Source organism: Dendropsophus ebraccatus, chromosome 14 (assembly GCF_027789765.1).
Source record: "Dendropsophus ebraccatus isolate aDenEbr1 chromosome 14, aDenEbr1.pat, whole genome shotgun sequence".
Taxonomy (NCBI): domain Eukaryota; kingdom Metazoa; phylum Chordata; class Amphibia; order Anura; family Hylidae; genus Dendropsophus; species Dendropsophus ebraccatus.
In genome coordinates this window covers 10,934,594-10,951,154 of record NC_091467.1, presented here as the reverse complement: position 1 = coordinate 10,951,154, position 16,561 = coordinate 10,934,594, and the positions used below count along the sequence as shown (strand labels likewise).

General features: G+C 44.8%; 1 long non-coding RNA gene across 1 annotated transcript in view; it reads right to left on the bottom strand.

Moving 5' to 3' along the window:
- Window positions 1–283: 283 nt before the first annotated feature.
- Window positions 284–16,561, bottom strand: part of LOC138772102 (uncharacterized) — a 290,564-nt gene continuing 274,286 nt past the window's right edge. The window contains exon 4 of the long non-coding RNA XR_011359710.1: window positions 284–399. This is a non-coding gene — a long non-coding RNA (uncharacterized lncRNA). The remainder of the gene's footprint in view (window positions 400–16,561) is intronic.

Below are 16,561 nucleotides of genomic sequence, written 5' to 3'. Positions count from 1 at the left end.
AGATGTTTTCATATAGAGCCAATTATCTTAGCTGCATGTTTTATTTGTTAGTGTTTAGAAGAAACCCAGAGTACCCCAAAGAAATGTACACAAGAACAGGGAGAAGACACGAAGTCCATGCAAACTCATTGATGTGACCCATACTCTCCACTAGATTACTATTGGTTTTCCCACTGACAACTAGCAAGTATGAGTGCCTCCCAGTGTAGTTGATGTCTGGGGAAACACGGATGGGACATGTTGGATTTCAAGCACATTATCATTGGAGTGTCTTACCTTACTCTTACCATACTCTTCGACATTCTGTTCATGTGTTCTTTTTGTAGAATCTTGATTGGTCAATAATATCCAAATCTTGCAATGTACATATAAATCCCACAGTATGCAGCTCTTTGTCACCTGAAAAGATTTTTTAGGAGGTCACTGAGGGTTTAAAATAGATGAATTTTCCAACAATTAAAGAGTACCCTTCATAAAAAAATAACTTGTGTCATCTGGCCTGACAAAAGATTTTGGTTGCACAAGGTCTCACTGCTGAGGTATTGCAGGGTTATTCTGTGGATAAAGGTGCTTACTGCATTTTGGCCACTAGATGGCACTGTTTCTTTCACAGTGAGTTGGCTTAAAGTGACACTGTCACCCCCTTTTTGCATTATGACTTCTCTACACAGGTGTAAAGGGTAAATTCAGCAGTTTTCATAACTTATTTTATATCATACATCATGGGGCTTGTTCCAGTAAAAAGTGATCTTTTATCATCTGCGGATTGTGCTATCTTAGGGCCATCGTTGGCCACGTGACATCATCGGAGCATAGGCCCCGCACCCTCACCAGCCATTGGTATAAGCCGACCTAGAGGGGGTGGGGTCTAGACCTTTAGACTGGCCTGTTTCAATGGTCATCGAGGGGCAGAGCCTATGCGCCAATGACATGACAGGGCCAACGTGCTGTTGGGGGCGGGGCTAAGTGGCGCTGTTGTCGTGAAAGCCCCGCCAAGATAACATAATTCACAGATGATAAAAAAACACTTTTTACTGGAACAAGCACCATGACGTATGATATAAAATAAGGTATGAAAACGGCTAAATTTACCCATTACACCTGAGTTGAGAAGTCAAAATGCAAAAAAGGGGGTGACAGTGTCGCTTTAAGGATGCTGAAGGGGTGACACTTGTAATTGCATAAGAGGAAGTTTGCCAGCCACCTCCTTAAGTCTGGGCCTATCACAGCCCTAGCAAAGTTGCCACCAGTTCAGCCCTATCAGGTACAGAGGTAACTCAGGCTGCTCTCCACTAATAAGAGACAAGTCTCAGCCCTTGCTTATGAGTTTGGTGGAGAGAGCCATGTGCTCGGGATTAAGTTTCAGTTTAGTCTCAGTTCAGATCCAGTGACAAGAGTACAGAGCTAAGTATTCTGAAGGTGTCCTTTCCAGGGCCTGGACCTGTGACCAGGGCCTGAAGTAACTATAGTCCTTCAAGTCTGAACAAGGACATATTTCAAGCGGTTTGAGAAGTGCTACTAGCCGATATGCCCCACTGTTTCTTGTTCATTTTCCTCAGCTAATGTTGAGAAGCTGAACTACCTCAGCCCAGTTGTGCAAAGTTCCCTGTGCCGTCTGACATGCTGATAGTTCCACTTTAAGCAGGTGACATCCCAGTATACTATATCTTAACAAAAGTGTTGAAATTTGCCACGGAAAGTACAACCAGAAACCAAAGACGGCATCGTATCACATTTAACGTTCTCAGCCATCTGACCCATTCATAATCCCGCTACACTTTTACGGCCGCAAATAAAATTCAAGTTTGGGCGATTTAATACCGAGACTTAAGAAAAAAAAAATCCTTTTGCTTTTCACCGGCTCACGAAAAACTCCTGAGACAAAGATGATCTTCATGTAAATGTTGATATGAAAATCTCTCTCCTTACGCCGTAATAAATCAGATCTTTTAATTAGACTCCGGAGGCTTCGATTTACGCGGCCTCCTTCTTACAAGGCGGAAAAGATAGGATTTTATACAAAAAGGAAACGCATAATGCTACCATCTCGTGCCGTTAATTTAATGCTGCATTTTGAGAACAATATCTTATATAGCGCACCTTGTAAAATGGTGGTTTGTAAAACAAGGAAGAAATATGGAGAAATTAGTCCAGTTTTTCATAAACTTATATTGCCCTAAAGTGAGACGTATAAAAATAACCAAATGATCTCTAACAAATCTGCCCCGAACAACGGTAAAAATCCGTACAGGCGTATAAAACACAACCGCTTATAGTCCTCACTGTCAGTCCACAACTATGGGACTCTAACAGGATAGCGGGCCCCGACTAAGGGCGTATATGGGTGCAAAACGTAGGTAGTGGATTGGTACAGCTCACCAGTTAGCCAGAATTTCGACTCAAACCAACTTCTTTGGCCACCAAGTGCCGAATGATCGGACACGAGTAGTGATGTCACGATACCAGAATTTTGAGTTCGATACCAATACCAACTTTTTTTCCCCAATGTTCGATACCAATTCGATACTGAATAAATTATATAAAAAAAAACCCCACAAGAATAGAAATGCCCCTCCCCCCACCCTGTCAGGTCAGTACAAACCAATTTAAGTTCCTTTAATTTTATTACTTTAAAAATAAAGTTTCCATTATTTAAAATGTGCTTAAAAATTTCCCTACTCTGACTCCTAACACTTTGTCATTTTTTAGCCTGTATGGCTATAATTTTTGTGCCATGATCTGTAGTTTTATTTAGTACCACGTTTTTATGTGATACTGAACTTTGTGTTTTTTTTTGCGCTTGCTCTGTTTACCATGCGTGATAAGGAAGGTGATAATTTTATAGGAAACACAATAACAATCCAGCTATGTGGGGACAATGGGGGTTGTAGTCATGTAACACACACTTCAACTATCAGGGGGATGATGGGAATTGAAGTTATGTAATACACTTCAGTTATTTGGGGATGGTGGGGGTTGTAGTCATGTAACACTTCAGCTATCAGGGGGATGATGGGGACTGTAGTCATGTAACACACACCAGCTATCAGGGGGATGATGGGGACTGTAGTCATGTAACACTAGCTATCTGGGGATGATGGGGATTGTAGTTATGTAACACACACCAGCTATCAGGGGGATGATGGGGTCTGTAGTCATGTAACACACACTTCAGCTATCAGGGAGATGATGGGGATTGTAATCATGTAACACACACTTCAGCTATTTGGGGATGGTGTGGGTTGTAGTCATGCAACACTAGCAAGCTAAGGATGGTGATGTTGGGGCTGTAGTCATGTAACACACACTTCAGCTACCAGTGGGATGGTGGGGGCTGTAGTCATGCCACACACACTTCTGCTACCAGTGGGATGGTGGGGGCTGTAGTCATGTAACACACACTTTAGCTACCAGGGGGATGGTGGGGGGTGTAGTCATGTAACACACACACATCAGCTACCAGGGGGATGGTGGGGGCTGTAGTCATGTAGCACACACACTTCAGCTACCAGGGGGATGGTGGGGGGTGTAGTCATGTAACACACACTTCAGCTACCAGTGGGATGGTGGGGGCTGTAGTCATGTAACACACACTTCAGCTACCAGTGGGGTGGTGGGGGCTGTAGTCATGTAACACACACACTTCAGCTACCAGGGGGATGGTGGGGGGTGTAGTCATGTAACACACACTTCAGCTACCAGTGGAATGGTGGGGGCTGTAGTCATGTAGCACACACACTTCAGCTACCAGGGGGGTGGTGGGGGCTGTAGTCATGTAGCACACACACTTCAGCTACCAGGGGGATGGTGGGCGCTGTAGTTATGTAACACACACTTCAGCTACCAGGGGGATGGTGGGGGGTGTAGTCATGTAACACACACCAGCTACCAGGGGGATGGTGGGCGCTGTAGTTATGTAACATACACTTCAGCTACCAGGGGGATGGTGGGGGCTGTAGTCATGTAACACACTTCAGTTATTGGGATGATGAGGGTTGTAGTTGCACTTTTCCTTCTTTCAGGGCATGGTGACCTGAATTTGTGTTGCAAGGAAATCCTGGTATCGAACTGTTTTTTTGCCCGGAATATCGATAGTAGTATCGATATTTCAGTGCATCGTGCTTTCCTAGACACCAGTATGCTTGAGTTGCGCTCATCTCCATCTTGGAGTCCTCTTAGCACTTTGTTGCACAATCACAAGCATGAGATTTTTACTGAGGTGAGGCTTCTTTATGGCCACTCTCTTATAAAGTCCAAGTAGTGATGGTGACCTTCTGGAAGTTTCTGCCCTCTGCACACAGGATCTTTGGAGCTCATCCAGAGTGACCATTGGGTTCTTGGTCACCTCTCTTACCCCCCATTACCTAGTTTTTGGGAACTGGCTAGTTCTGGTTGGAACTTTCAGCATCGCAGAATTTCTTCGTCCCCAACTTTTCTCTAAAGGGAACCTGAAATTGTAATCTAACCTCCTCTCCAGTAAAAAAACAAAAAACAAACAAACACAGGTTTCTGAAGTGTAGGTCACAAGGATAAGGATAGTGGATTCCATTTTCAAGGGTTCCAGTAATAATATCCATAAATATGATTCCACACAGTCCTGTCCCTGAGCTCTACAGGCAGCTCTTTCCTCCTTCTCCACACAGTCCTGTCTCTGAGCTCTACAGGCAGCTCTTTCCTCCTCCACACAGTCCTGTCTCTGAGCTCTGCATGTGGTTCTTTCCTCCTCCACACAGTCCTGCCTCTGAGCTCTACAGGCAGCTTTTTCCTCCTCCACATAGTCCTGTCCCTGAGCTTTACAGGCAGCTTTCCTCCTCCACATAGTCCTGTCTCTGAGCTCTACAGGCAGCTCTTTCCTCCTCCACACAGTCCTGTCTCTGAGCTCTACAGCCAGCTCTTTCCTCCTCCACACAGTCCTGTCTCTGAGCTCTACAGGCAGCTCTTTCCTCCTCCACACAGTCCTGTCTCTGAGCTCTACAGCCAGCTCTTTCCTCCTCCACACAGTCCTGTCTCTGAGCTCTACAGCCAGCTCTTTCCTCCTCCACACAGTTTTCTTTCTGAGCTCTACAGCCAGCTCTTTCCTCCTCCACATAGTCCTGTCTCTGAGCTCTACAGGCAGCTCTTTCCTCCTCCACACAGTCCTGTCTCTGAGCTCTACAGGCAGCTCTTTCCTCCTCCACACAGTCCTGTCTCTGAGCTCTACAGCCAGCTCTTTCCTCCTCCACACAGTCCTGTCTCTGAGCTCTACAGCCAGCTCTTTCCTCCTCCACACAGTTTTCTTTCTGAGCTCTACAGCCAGCTCTTTCCTCCTCCACACAGTCCTGTCTCTGAGCTCTACAGGCAGCTCTTTCCTCCTCCACACAATCCTGTCTCTGAGCTCTACAGGCAACTCTTTCCTCCTCCACACAGTCCTGTCTTTGAGCTCTACAGCCAGCTCTTTCCTCCTCCACACAGTTTTCTTTCTGAGCTCTACAGGCAGCTATTTCCTCCTCCACACAGTCCTGTCTCTGAGCTCTACAGGCAGCTCTTTCCTCCTCCACACAGTCCTCTTTCTGAGCTCTACAGGCAGCTCTTTCCTCCTCCACACAGTCCTGTCTTTGAGCTTTATAGGCAACTCTTTCCTCCTCATGGATTGGTTTCTACTCCGATATACATTGTCAGCTGTGACACCTCATATAGATATAGATGTGTCTCTCCAAATCATGTAAAATTATCTAAAAACATCTCAAAGATGATCAAGAGATATAGGAGACCCCCAGAGCCAAATTTCAAGTGTGATAGCAAAAGGTGTGAATACTTACTGTATGTCCATGTGGAATTTTAACTTACATTTTTTTTCAAAAAAATTTCTAAAAGCGATAGGGTCTGACGACCTTCTGAATATTCTATATGTCACAGTTATGTAAATATTTTCTATATTTTTACAACTTATATTTTATGAAGATTTGCAGGAATATATCTGTATGGATAAAACCAGTCCCAGGTATGTTAAGTGAGGATAGCTCCCACACGCACAGGGGTTTCTGCAGACACGGCCAGATAGCCCTATGAGTGATTACTCACCTCCCAGCTTAACATTTTGGTGCATTTTAATTAAGATAGGGAGAAGGGGGTGACGCAAGTTTTCAGATCTAAAAAGCATTTTCATGTTTCAATCTGTGTGACATGACAAAACACTTTGATCCTCACCACAGATGTCCCTCTGGGGATAAACTCCCCTCCCCTGTACATCAAATGAAGGAAAACAAAGAGGGCAAAGAGGTGGAGGAAACCATCCAAAAATAGTCCAGGAATTAGCCGCAGCTAAATTGGATGATGGGACATGATTGACAGGACGGATAAAAGCACAGGATAAACGTTCCATTCAGGACCTAAAAAAGAATATTATTTAGCTACAAGCTGGGGCTACAGTCCTCATATAGAGGAGCACAGCTATATAGAGAGAGCAATGGTGCCACATGAGACGACACCAATCTTATAAATAGACATGGTGGATTGCGCTCCAGGAGAGACGATGTCTCTGATCATATGCAATAAGTATGGATCAGGGTAATGGAGTGATCCCCTGATCTGACCCGCAGCCTCTGTCCCTGCCTACTTGCCAGTCCCTAGGCCGCAAGGGACAACTGGTCGATGGTCCCTAAACTGCTAAGTGCTGGGGCCATCATGTGGTGAGAGGAGTTAAACAGTCCGGGTCAAACATAGTACAGAAAAGTCAGTCTACAAATTAGAATACGATAGGAAAACCAGGAAACAAGCCAGGGGTCAATACTGAGATAGCGGGGCAGAAACAAGCAGAGGGAATACCGTAAGCCAAGCCAAGTTGGCAACACAGACAGTAGTGAAGTACAAAATCACAAAACGAAGCTGTGGTCAGGTATCGAGTCAGGGAAACACAGGTATATGCAAAGAGAGCAATAGGGGACGCTGGTGTAGCAGAGCAGAAGCAGGAACAGCTGACAGATCAAAGGAGGTGTAAATGAAGTGCCCAGACAACGCCCCCTCACAGCTGATTAGTGCTTTCTACAGTTGATCCTGGCCTCCTATTGGATCGTGTGACACACCCCCTGCCCAGATTGGCTATATGACTGTCACTTCAGAAGGTCTCCCCTGGGGGAGGTCACAAGCCTCGAGAACTTACAACTGTAGAGCGTTGCTCTATACAAGCTGGACGCTCAAGTGAATTCTGGTATCACGTGTGGTGACCCCCCGGGATGGTGTGTCGGAGGATTGGCCGGTCACTTGCTAGGTGTGAAGTGTGACACCACTCTGGTGGTGGTTGGCCGAGGTACAGCCAGGCCTTAAGATGTTAGATCGTGACGCCAGTGATGGCACGCCTGCTTTTAGTTTAAAAGGCCGGTTGTACCTGGTTCCCCTGTGGTCAGTGTCCTGCCGGGCTACTATGGGGTCCCTTGAGTTAGTGTAGTCATGGTTGGCCGGATTGGTGTAGTGACTGCCGGACTATCGGAACCGCCACCCACAGAAAGGGGAAATGTCCCAAGGATATGGTGTACACTGTGTCGGTGTGAGGTGAAGATTCACAGAGTCTCTTTATCATAAATAAGCTTGTTTTTACTTGAAAAGTACTTGTGTGCAGCAAGTTATACAGCTTTCCCTTGACAGTAGAAGTTTCTCTTGAGAAAACACTTAATACACTTGATTATTCTTTTGGACGAACACTGGATAATACAGCAACTAGATCTGTGATAGGAATACAGCGGTGAGTACAGTCGTGTCAACTGAGTAGCGTGTTGAAAGATACAAAGAATCAGAGTAGCAGAGAGGAGGATGTTGTGAGAGTCCCAACCCAAGTAGTACTGTGCTCTGCCGGGATGTTGGAGGATGAGGTAGAAGAATACTTAGAAGAAGAAGAAAAGAATACTTGTGTCCGTGTATTGGGTCTTCACACCTAATGCCCACCAGTGTCGGGTGACCCGTCCTATGAGGGTGACAGAAGGCCCCAGACCTTGTTACCTGGGATGAGCGGAATGCTGAGGGTTCCCTGTTGACAACCGCACTGCGAGATAGAGTGCATAGGCCATAGCAACTTTGCTCAATCCGGATCAGTTCCTAGCTTATTGCGGTCTGTGAATACTGTCCTGCTCTGTGACTCTCCTAGTCCATGGCGTGGGTTAAGGTTGTCTCTGATTTGTCCTCTCCTGTGAGGGTAAACTGAGGAGAAACGGTTAGCTGTGTCTTGTCTTGCTTCCTACCCATACGTGGATCTGACTAAGACTTCAGGGTGAGGGGACCTGGCAGAGGACCAGGGCCCAGAGAGGTCCCCTGTAGAAAGCTGTCTAGCTTTCTTCCTTCCTCCACAATGTTCAACACAACAGACCTATACACTTCCTCTACCCATGTGACTTCCTTCCTCAGCGTATTTAAAGTGCACTGTGAGTGGGTGAATAGTGCAATAGAAGAAGAGAGAGATGATAGGACTGAAGAAGAAAAGATTTCCATATGTTCACAGAGCCATGTGACACACAAACAAACAATAACCCTTTACATACTTCAGCCGTGCAGCATCTAAGCACATATACCAAACACAGCGACATCTAGTGGCGGAACTTTATCACTACCTTCATCACCACTGACTAACAATAAGTACAGGCTTTTACGACGGGTGTAACCTATAGCAACACCCGTGGTGGGACCCCACACATGTATAAAAGGAACACGTCATCATTTTCATTTTTTCAAAATGAACGCAACATACTTATAAAGTGTATGGGGAGGGATTCAAATGCCGATTGTTCAGGTTCATGCAAATCCGAACTTTCAGCAAGTTCACCTATCTCTAGTGGTGATGATGATAATAGTGATGATGATGGCGGCTTTTGTAATCATTGTCCATTGGTTGCACTCTCATCCATTAGTGAGTATTCTTCTGAGATGTTCTGAATTCTCAGAAAATCCTATAACAAGAAACCTGTTTCCTTTGACCACACAAATCTAGTTTATAAATGCAATTCCATCATGGCCAGATAGACAACACTTTAACCTTACACATGTAGCGCAGTCATAAAAAAAAAAGTCATCTTTGCTGTTTAACCCAACTAAGAAATCTTCTCTGTATAATGTGTCTTAATAGGTGTTTACTAGAGAAGAGCATACTCGAGTTGGATCTCTCTGCATTTGATTACCGATGGCTGAAGAAGTTGGATGCAGCCCTAGGGAGTCCTGGAAAACATAGATTCAGCCATAGGCCATAGACTATTTCCATGTTTTTCCATACTGCCAAAGGCTGCATCCAACTTCTTCAGCCACTGGTAAAAAAAAACATAAAACACACAGTGCAGCAGTGTGAGCATGTAAGGTGGATCAGTGCACCAGGGGCTGTAGCCCCCCCACCCCAGAGCACCAAACAGCCTAAATTACATATTAATAAAATAGAGGTTTTAACAATGGTGCTGGGGATGCAGGTAAGAAAACTGCCTTCATTCTCAGAGTTCTTGTGTTCCATGGGAAACTTAACAGTGGGTTAAAGTCTTCTAACCTGCAGTTTGTTTCCCTTTAACAATTGCAAGTAAGTTTTTTAAGGAGTACTCCGATACTTCTATTTAAAATTCTTCCAGTCTTTTAGTACTTATCAGCTGCTGTATGTCCTGCAGGAAGTGGTGTATTCTTTCCAGTCTGACACAGTGCTCTCTGCTGCCACCTGTGTCCATGTCAGGAACTGTCCAGAGCAGCAGCAAATCCCCATAGAAAACCTCTCCTGCTCTGGACAGTTCCTGACATGGACAGAGGTGGCAGCAGAGAGCACCGTGTCAGACTGGGGAGAATATACCACTTCCTGCTGGACATACAGCAGCTGATAAGTACTGGAAGATTTGTTAAATAGAAGTAAATTACAAATCTATATGACTTTGACACCAGTTGATCTGAAAGAAAAAGATTCTCCCCGGAGTACCCCTTTAATTCACACAGGGATGTCACATTACAGTCAAAGGTGTTGTCCATAGAGATAAGCACAACTGTAGCATGCACAAGTCTGAATGTTCAGCATTAAATACCAATGGTTGAAGTTAGAAGCAACCCTAAGGCTGCCTGGAAAACATATATACAGCCATAGGCCCTATTCATCGTGTTATACTTACCTGTCCTGCTCCACTGCAGCTGGTCCCTGGGCCGCCTGTCTATGCTAAGCAGCTATTTCCTGTGGAAACAGCATGAAATAAGTTATCAGAATAATGAGAGCGGCAGAGGACAGCAGGAAGGCCGGGAATAGGCAGCTGCGGCGGGGCAGGACAGGTAAGTATGTAGCATGTAAGTATGTATTATGAGACAAGCATGATGTAATACGTGAGGTCACAAACACTGATAGTAAATCTAGGGATGTGCCAGTATAAATGACAAGGTCCATCCAGAATCCTGAATTATATTGGATCCTAGTCCTATAAAGTAATTGCATTGCGCTGTTTTGCTCCCTTGTTGTCCACCTCCGGCCCTCAGAATTTTAAGGTCTTTTCTATCTGTAGAAGCTGCTAATTACCTAATGAAGCTCAGACCAGCGGCTTATTCATTCTTTGCCATAAAGATCGCTTTTGTTAGGTCGTTCGCCATCGATTTTCTGGTCACTTAGCGATGGATAAATGTTCTGTGACATCATAATTATTGAGTTCCCGACTATAATATCAACCCATCAATACGATGCAACAGTATACAGGAAGGATGTATAACCCAACAATAACACACCCAGAACAATTAGCTGTGAGGGCGGCAGAAAGGCTTCCTATATCTTGTAAGCTGCACTTCTTAAAGGGAACTTGTCACTCTCAGGAATTATAATTAGTAGTCGTTTATAATCTCATTGAATTGGTGTCTCTTAAACAAATTTCTGTCCACAGCAGCAGCAAATCCCCATAGAAAACCTCTCCTGCTCTGGACAGTTCCTGACATGGACAGAGGTGGCAGCAGAGAGCACCGTGTCACACTGGAGAGAATACACCACTTCCTGCAGGACATACAGGAGCTGATAAGTACTGAACAACTGGAGATTTTTAAATAGAGGTAAATTGCAAATCTATATATAACTTTCTTGATCCAGTTGACTTGAAAGAAAACAGTGACAGTGACACTTTAAAGTGGTGTTGGAGTGGCTTTCCTCATTTGTGAGTTTGCTGTATCCTGGGGAGACCCCATCACGCAAAGGGAATGGGTTATGATGCTTTTCATTGTTATAACCAGATTTCTGCTTTTTTTTTTTTTTTTTGGGGGGGGGGGGGGGGGTTGTTTCCGTGTATAGACCTCTTTGTAGCCCAGGACAGCAGGAGAGTTTACAGGTTTTATCCTCTTTATCCCAGGGATGTTCTGTAAGAGATAGACGCTTTAATAATTTTTTTTTTTTTTTTTTTTAAATTCCTATTATTCCAACTTTGTTAAAACCTGTTCCCTAAACACAATAGAAATATCTGTGAACCCAAAGGCACAAATGTGCTTCTATATTTAATCAAATGGATATTCCATATACACCAGCCTATCTTCTCTGACTTTCTCATATATACCTGTGAGTGAATCACATAGATTAGGAGCACAATTTAATTCCCTGCACAATTCCATATCTCTCAATATAATAATATATATATATATATATATATATATATATATATATATATATATATATATATATATATATACCATTACAATCACTGGTGCTGACTTTATCCGTTCTATGAGCAGAATGAGGATGATGTGGAGGAGAGCTGCACATTAACAGAGGTTTTCCTGGAGGCCATGAGTCCTAGAGATGGACTTATTCATCAGGGACCTTTGAACCCTTTATCATACCGAGTCATGGTGTGTTTTCCATGTAATCTGTTGCAGGAACATATCCAAGCCATGATCATCAAGGCCGGTCACTAACTCCTATGTTCATCTCTATGTCAGTGCCTACTAACAAGCATTGCAAAGGTTATGGGTATGTTCAAAACTGGAATAAAACTTGCATGTCTGCTAAACAGAAAGCTTATTTTGTCATCCCTGTGTATAGGGACATCATAACAGTAGGCTTAAGGGGGTTGTCCAGCAAAAATCTTTTTCTTTCAAATCAACTGATATTAGAAAGTTATATAGATTTGTAATTTACTTCTAATAAAAAGTCTTCCAATACTTATTAGCTGCTGTATGTCCTGCAGGAAGTGGTGTTTAATATTCAGTCTGACACAGTTCTCTCTGCTGACATCTGTGGCCGAGACAGGAACTGTCTCCGTTTTCTATGAATCCCCATAGAAAACCTCTCCTGCTCTGGACGGTTCCTGTCTCGGCCAGAGATGTCAGCAGAGAGCACTGTGTCAGACTGAAAATAAAACAACACTTTCTGTAGAACATCCAGCAGCTGATAAATATGGGAAGACTTGAGATTTTTTAATAGAAGTAAATTACACATCTATATTACTTTCTGACACCAGTTGATTTGAAAGAAAAAGATTTTCGCTGGACAACCCCATTAAGGAGAATTGTAGTGCTAGCAGGGCAGGGTAGGAACATAGGAAATACGGCATACTTACCCATCCCTGTGCCCACCTGCAGCGGGATCACTCACAGCCTTTTGCAGGCTTCCTACATCTCCAGGTGTAGTGAAAGGCCCACTCCACCAATCAGTGACTGGGGCGGGACATGGCTGCAGTCACTAACTGGCTGAGCAGGGAGCGAGTCAGGAGACCAGAGACTGACAGTACACTGGTGGAACTGTGGGAGGATGGGGACAGGTAAGTATAGCTTCTTTATTATATTCCCACCCTGCCAGCACTGAATTTTTACGTTTCAGACGGAGTTCTCCTTTAAGGCTTCAGTAATAATTTTGCCGATTTTGACGGTCTTGGTATAAGCCTTCGAGCTTTGGCATGTTACCCCTCGCCTGGTGGCCTTAGAAGGGTTACGCTGACAACTTTGACAGACAGGCCAATTGTGATTCACCTAACAAGCTCGCCAATTATTTCTGTGCACGAGGATCAAAGTTACGAATTTCCAATTAATTATCTTCTTCAGCCGCCCTCATTATTCCTCCCTCCATAGCAGCTCCAGGACACATATAAATTGTACCTAGCCTCCGCCTTACGTATAGTTTTTTTGATTTATCGTCTATGGGGCAGAATTCAAGTAATATCTGGCTGCTGCTCAAGTAACGTTCAGGCAATGCGGTAATTTGATTTGGCCTCAGACGCTTTGGACGTGTTCCTCGGAACTGGCAGTTTTTCAGAGATGTTTATTTTCCTTTATTTACCATTAGAATTCGGCATCGGCGACGTTATATGATTGCAGATTTGTCATTAAATGGATCACAGATAATCTCCGTAAAGTTCAGGGAGAAAGGGGCAAAATTATGGGACTTCTAAGTAAACGTTGTGAGCGGACGTGCTTGTATTATTTAAAGGGGGGAAAAAATATTTTGAATAAAAATACAGTCTAGGAGACGCCAATCTGTCTGACCAGGTTGGACTGTTCCTTACCGAATTAAAGGGGTTTTTATCCCCAGGATGTAGAGATGAGCGAACCTGGAGCAGCTGGAGTCCACCCGATCCTGAACTTTCGGTATTTGATTAGCGGTGGCTGCTGAAGTTGGATAAAGCCCTAAGGCTATGTGGAAATCATGGATATAGTCATTGGCTGTATATATGTTTTCCAGACAACCTTAGAGCTTTATCCAAGTTCAGCAGCCCCAGCTAATCAAATACCAAACGTTCGGGTTCGGATGTACTCGAACCCGAACCTGGTTCGCTCATCTCTACCAGGACGGGTTATCAATACTAGACTACACTGGGGTGCCCCGTAAGTTGGCTGTAGCCTCTTTGCTGTATATATGCGCTCATACCAGAACATAAGCTAGCTGTGTATTGCTAGTTACTTAAAGGGGTTGTCCAGAGAAAAAACTTTTTCTTTCAAATCAACTGATGTCACAAAGTTATATAGATTTGTCATTTACTTTTATTAAAAAATCTCAAGTCTTCCCATACTTATTAGCTGCTGTATGTCCTGCAGGAAGTGGTGTTTAATTTTCAGTCTGACACAGTGCTCTCTGCTGAAATCTCTGGCCGAGACGGGAACTGTCCAGAGCAGGAGAGGTTTTCTATGAGGTTTAAACATTGAGACAAAACCGATGACCTGGAAAGCTGAATTTAGCTGCTATAAGCTGATCTGTATTGATCAGCATATAGCAGCGATCGGGAGGGGTTAATTACCCCCGTGCCGACGAGCAGAGATGGCCTGCTATACATTATAGTAGGCCATCTTCCCCGATCGCTGTGTGCGGACAGAATTGCTATGGGGCTTCTGGACATTCCACTCCCATTCTCCTGATTGGTCAAGATGGTTGGAATCTCACTGATCAGCTAGTTATCCTCTATCCCAGGGATAGGGAACCTGTGGCCCTCCAGCTGTTGCAAAGCTACAACTCCCATCATGCCTGGACAGCTAAAGCTGAAGGACCGGAGGTTTCCCAACTCTGTTCTATCCTATAGAGAGGGGATAACTGGTGTAGCTACCAAAGAGGCAGACCACACAACTGCTATGGTGTCCGTAGGGCAGGGGGGCCTGGGATCCCCTAATCCCCCAGCTCACCTGCAGCACCCCCCCCCCCCACACCCCTGGCGGCTGCTGGGGCTTGGTCCTCCCACCTGCATTTCTCCAGTGACGTCACTTGTGCGCCTGGGATCTGGGAGAATGGAAAGCCGGGACTGTGCTGGATCATGTGAGGATTCATGGGGCCCTGTACAGTCCCTTTCTATGGGGCCCCATGAATTCTAGCTGCGCCCCTGCTTTTGATTGTAGGATAATCCCTTTAAAGCGAATGTACCATCAGTACATTCGCTTTAAGGTTTGCACATGGATAGAACAGCGCCGGGCCACAGTTCAAAAAAAGGACCGCGGCACCGGCTTCTCCGTGCTGGCGCCATTCTATCCATGTGAAACACTTAAAGCGAATGTACTGATGGTACATTCACTTTAATATTAGCACTAATGGCTGATACAAAAGTTCTTATTTTGTACAGAACAATATACGAGTATAAGATCCACAAAAGTTTATCTCATGGAATCCCGACGTGTTTCACTGCACAATGTATCATAGAGGTGAATTCTTTCAAGGGGGGAACACAGTTCTACATAGAGGCCCCATGCAGATTGATAGGGACTCCATGTGTCACCCTACTGTGCTTGGTGAACTAGTGGAGATGAATGTGGCAGTGTGTATGGGCGCCTGGGGAAATGCTGGGGGTAAGACAGGAGCGGGTGGAGGAAGCAGAAGGTTGGCAGCAGAGTATGTTGGTAGAGGAGATGCTTGGAGCAGAGACACAGCAGGCAGCAAGGTGACAGATAAAAGTATATGACAGCTGCGCGGTTTACTCATTCACTGCCGGGAGCGAGAGACGGGAGACCCCGGGCAGCTGAAGGGGTTACTCCGCCTCGCATTCTGCCGGATGACTTTATATTTACTTTGAAGAGGAGCGGTGCCCATCGGAGCATTGCTGGATATGCAGTTATGGAAATCCTCACAGCTCTAAACAACCGGGGGGGACAGCAGGAGAAATCCAATTTATATCCATTTGCTGACCTGAAATTCATACCGAAGCAAGAAAGGTGCAACTACTGGAGACGTCTCCACATCTGCTCTACCAACCAACCGCACAACAAGCCGCCTATTACTCCTTACAGTGTTACGTACTACCTGTGTATGGGGCGCTCAGTAATTATTAGAAGCTTTAGCTGTCAATTATTATTATTACGTATAGATTACAGCACTGAAATAATAATAATAATAATAATAATAACAATAACAATCATAAAAAACAACTAATAATAACAAATAACAATAATAGTAACAATAATAATAATAGTAATAATAATAATAATAATAATAATAATAAAATGTTAATAACAATAATATCTACACTCTACTTGTTTGCTTTCCTTCTTTCCTTTATGCTTTTGGCTTCCATGAAGTGGGTAAAACTATATGTTGATACATTATATACCCTGGCATTTTATATTATAGCATCACCTACTTACAGGAGGTCACCTCCATTCTTACCTTTTACAAATACACACATCATAAATATGACTTAGGCCCCCTTCACACGTCCGGAAAAACCATCCGGATTTCCTATCAGGAAATCCGGACGGATTTCCGGACCCATAGACTTTAATTGGTCACGGACACCCTTCCGGATTTTTCCGGAAGGGTGTCCGTTCCGGAAAATATATCCGGAAAAAATAGGACATGTCCTATTTTTGTCCGGAATTCCGGAATCACGGCGCTGATGTATATCAGGAAAGTGCCCGTGATTCCGGATGATTGACAGCCCGCCAGCACCCCTTGCTGCCCAAACGCCGCGCCGCCACCACCCCAAGGGATCGGAAAGGACATCAGCTGCCCGCCGCATCGCATCACCCCGCCGCGCCGCATCGCATCACCCTGCCGCCACCGCCCGATGACCCCGCCGCATCGCATCGCCCTGCCGCCGCGCCGCCACCACCCCAAGGGATCGGAAAGGACATCAGCTGCCCGCCGCATCGCATCACCCCGCCGCGCCGCATCGCATCACCCTGCCGCCACCGCCCGATGACCCCG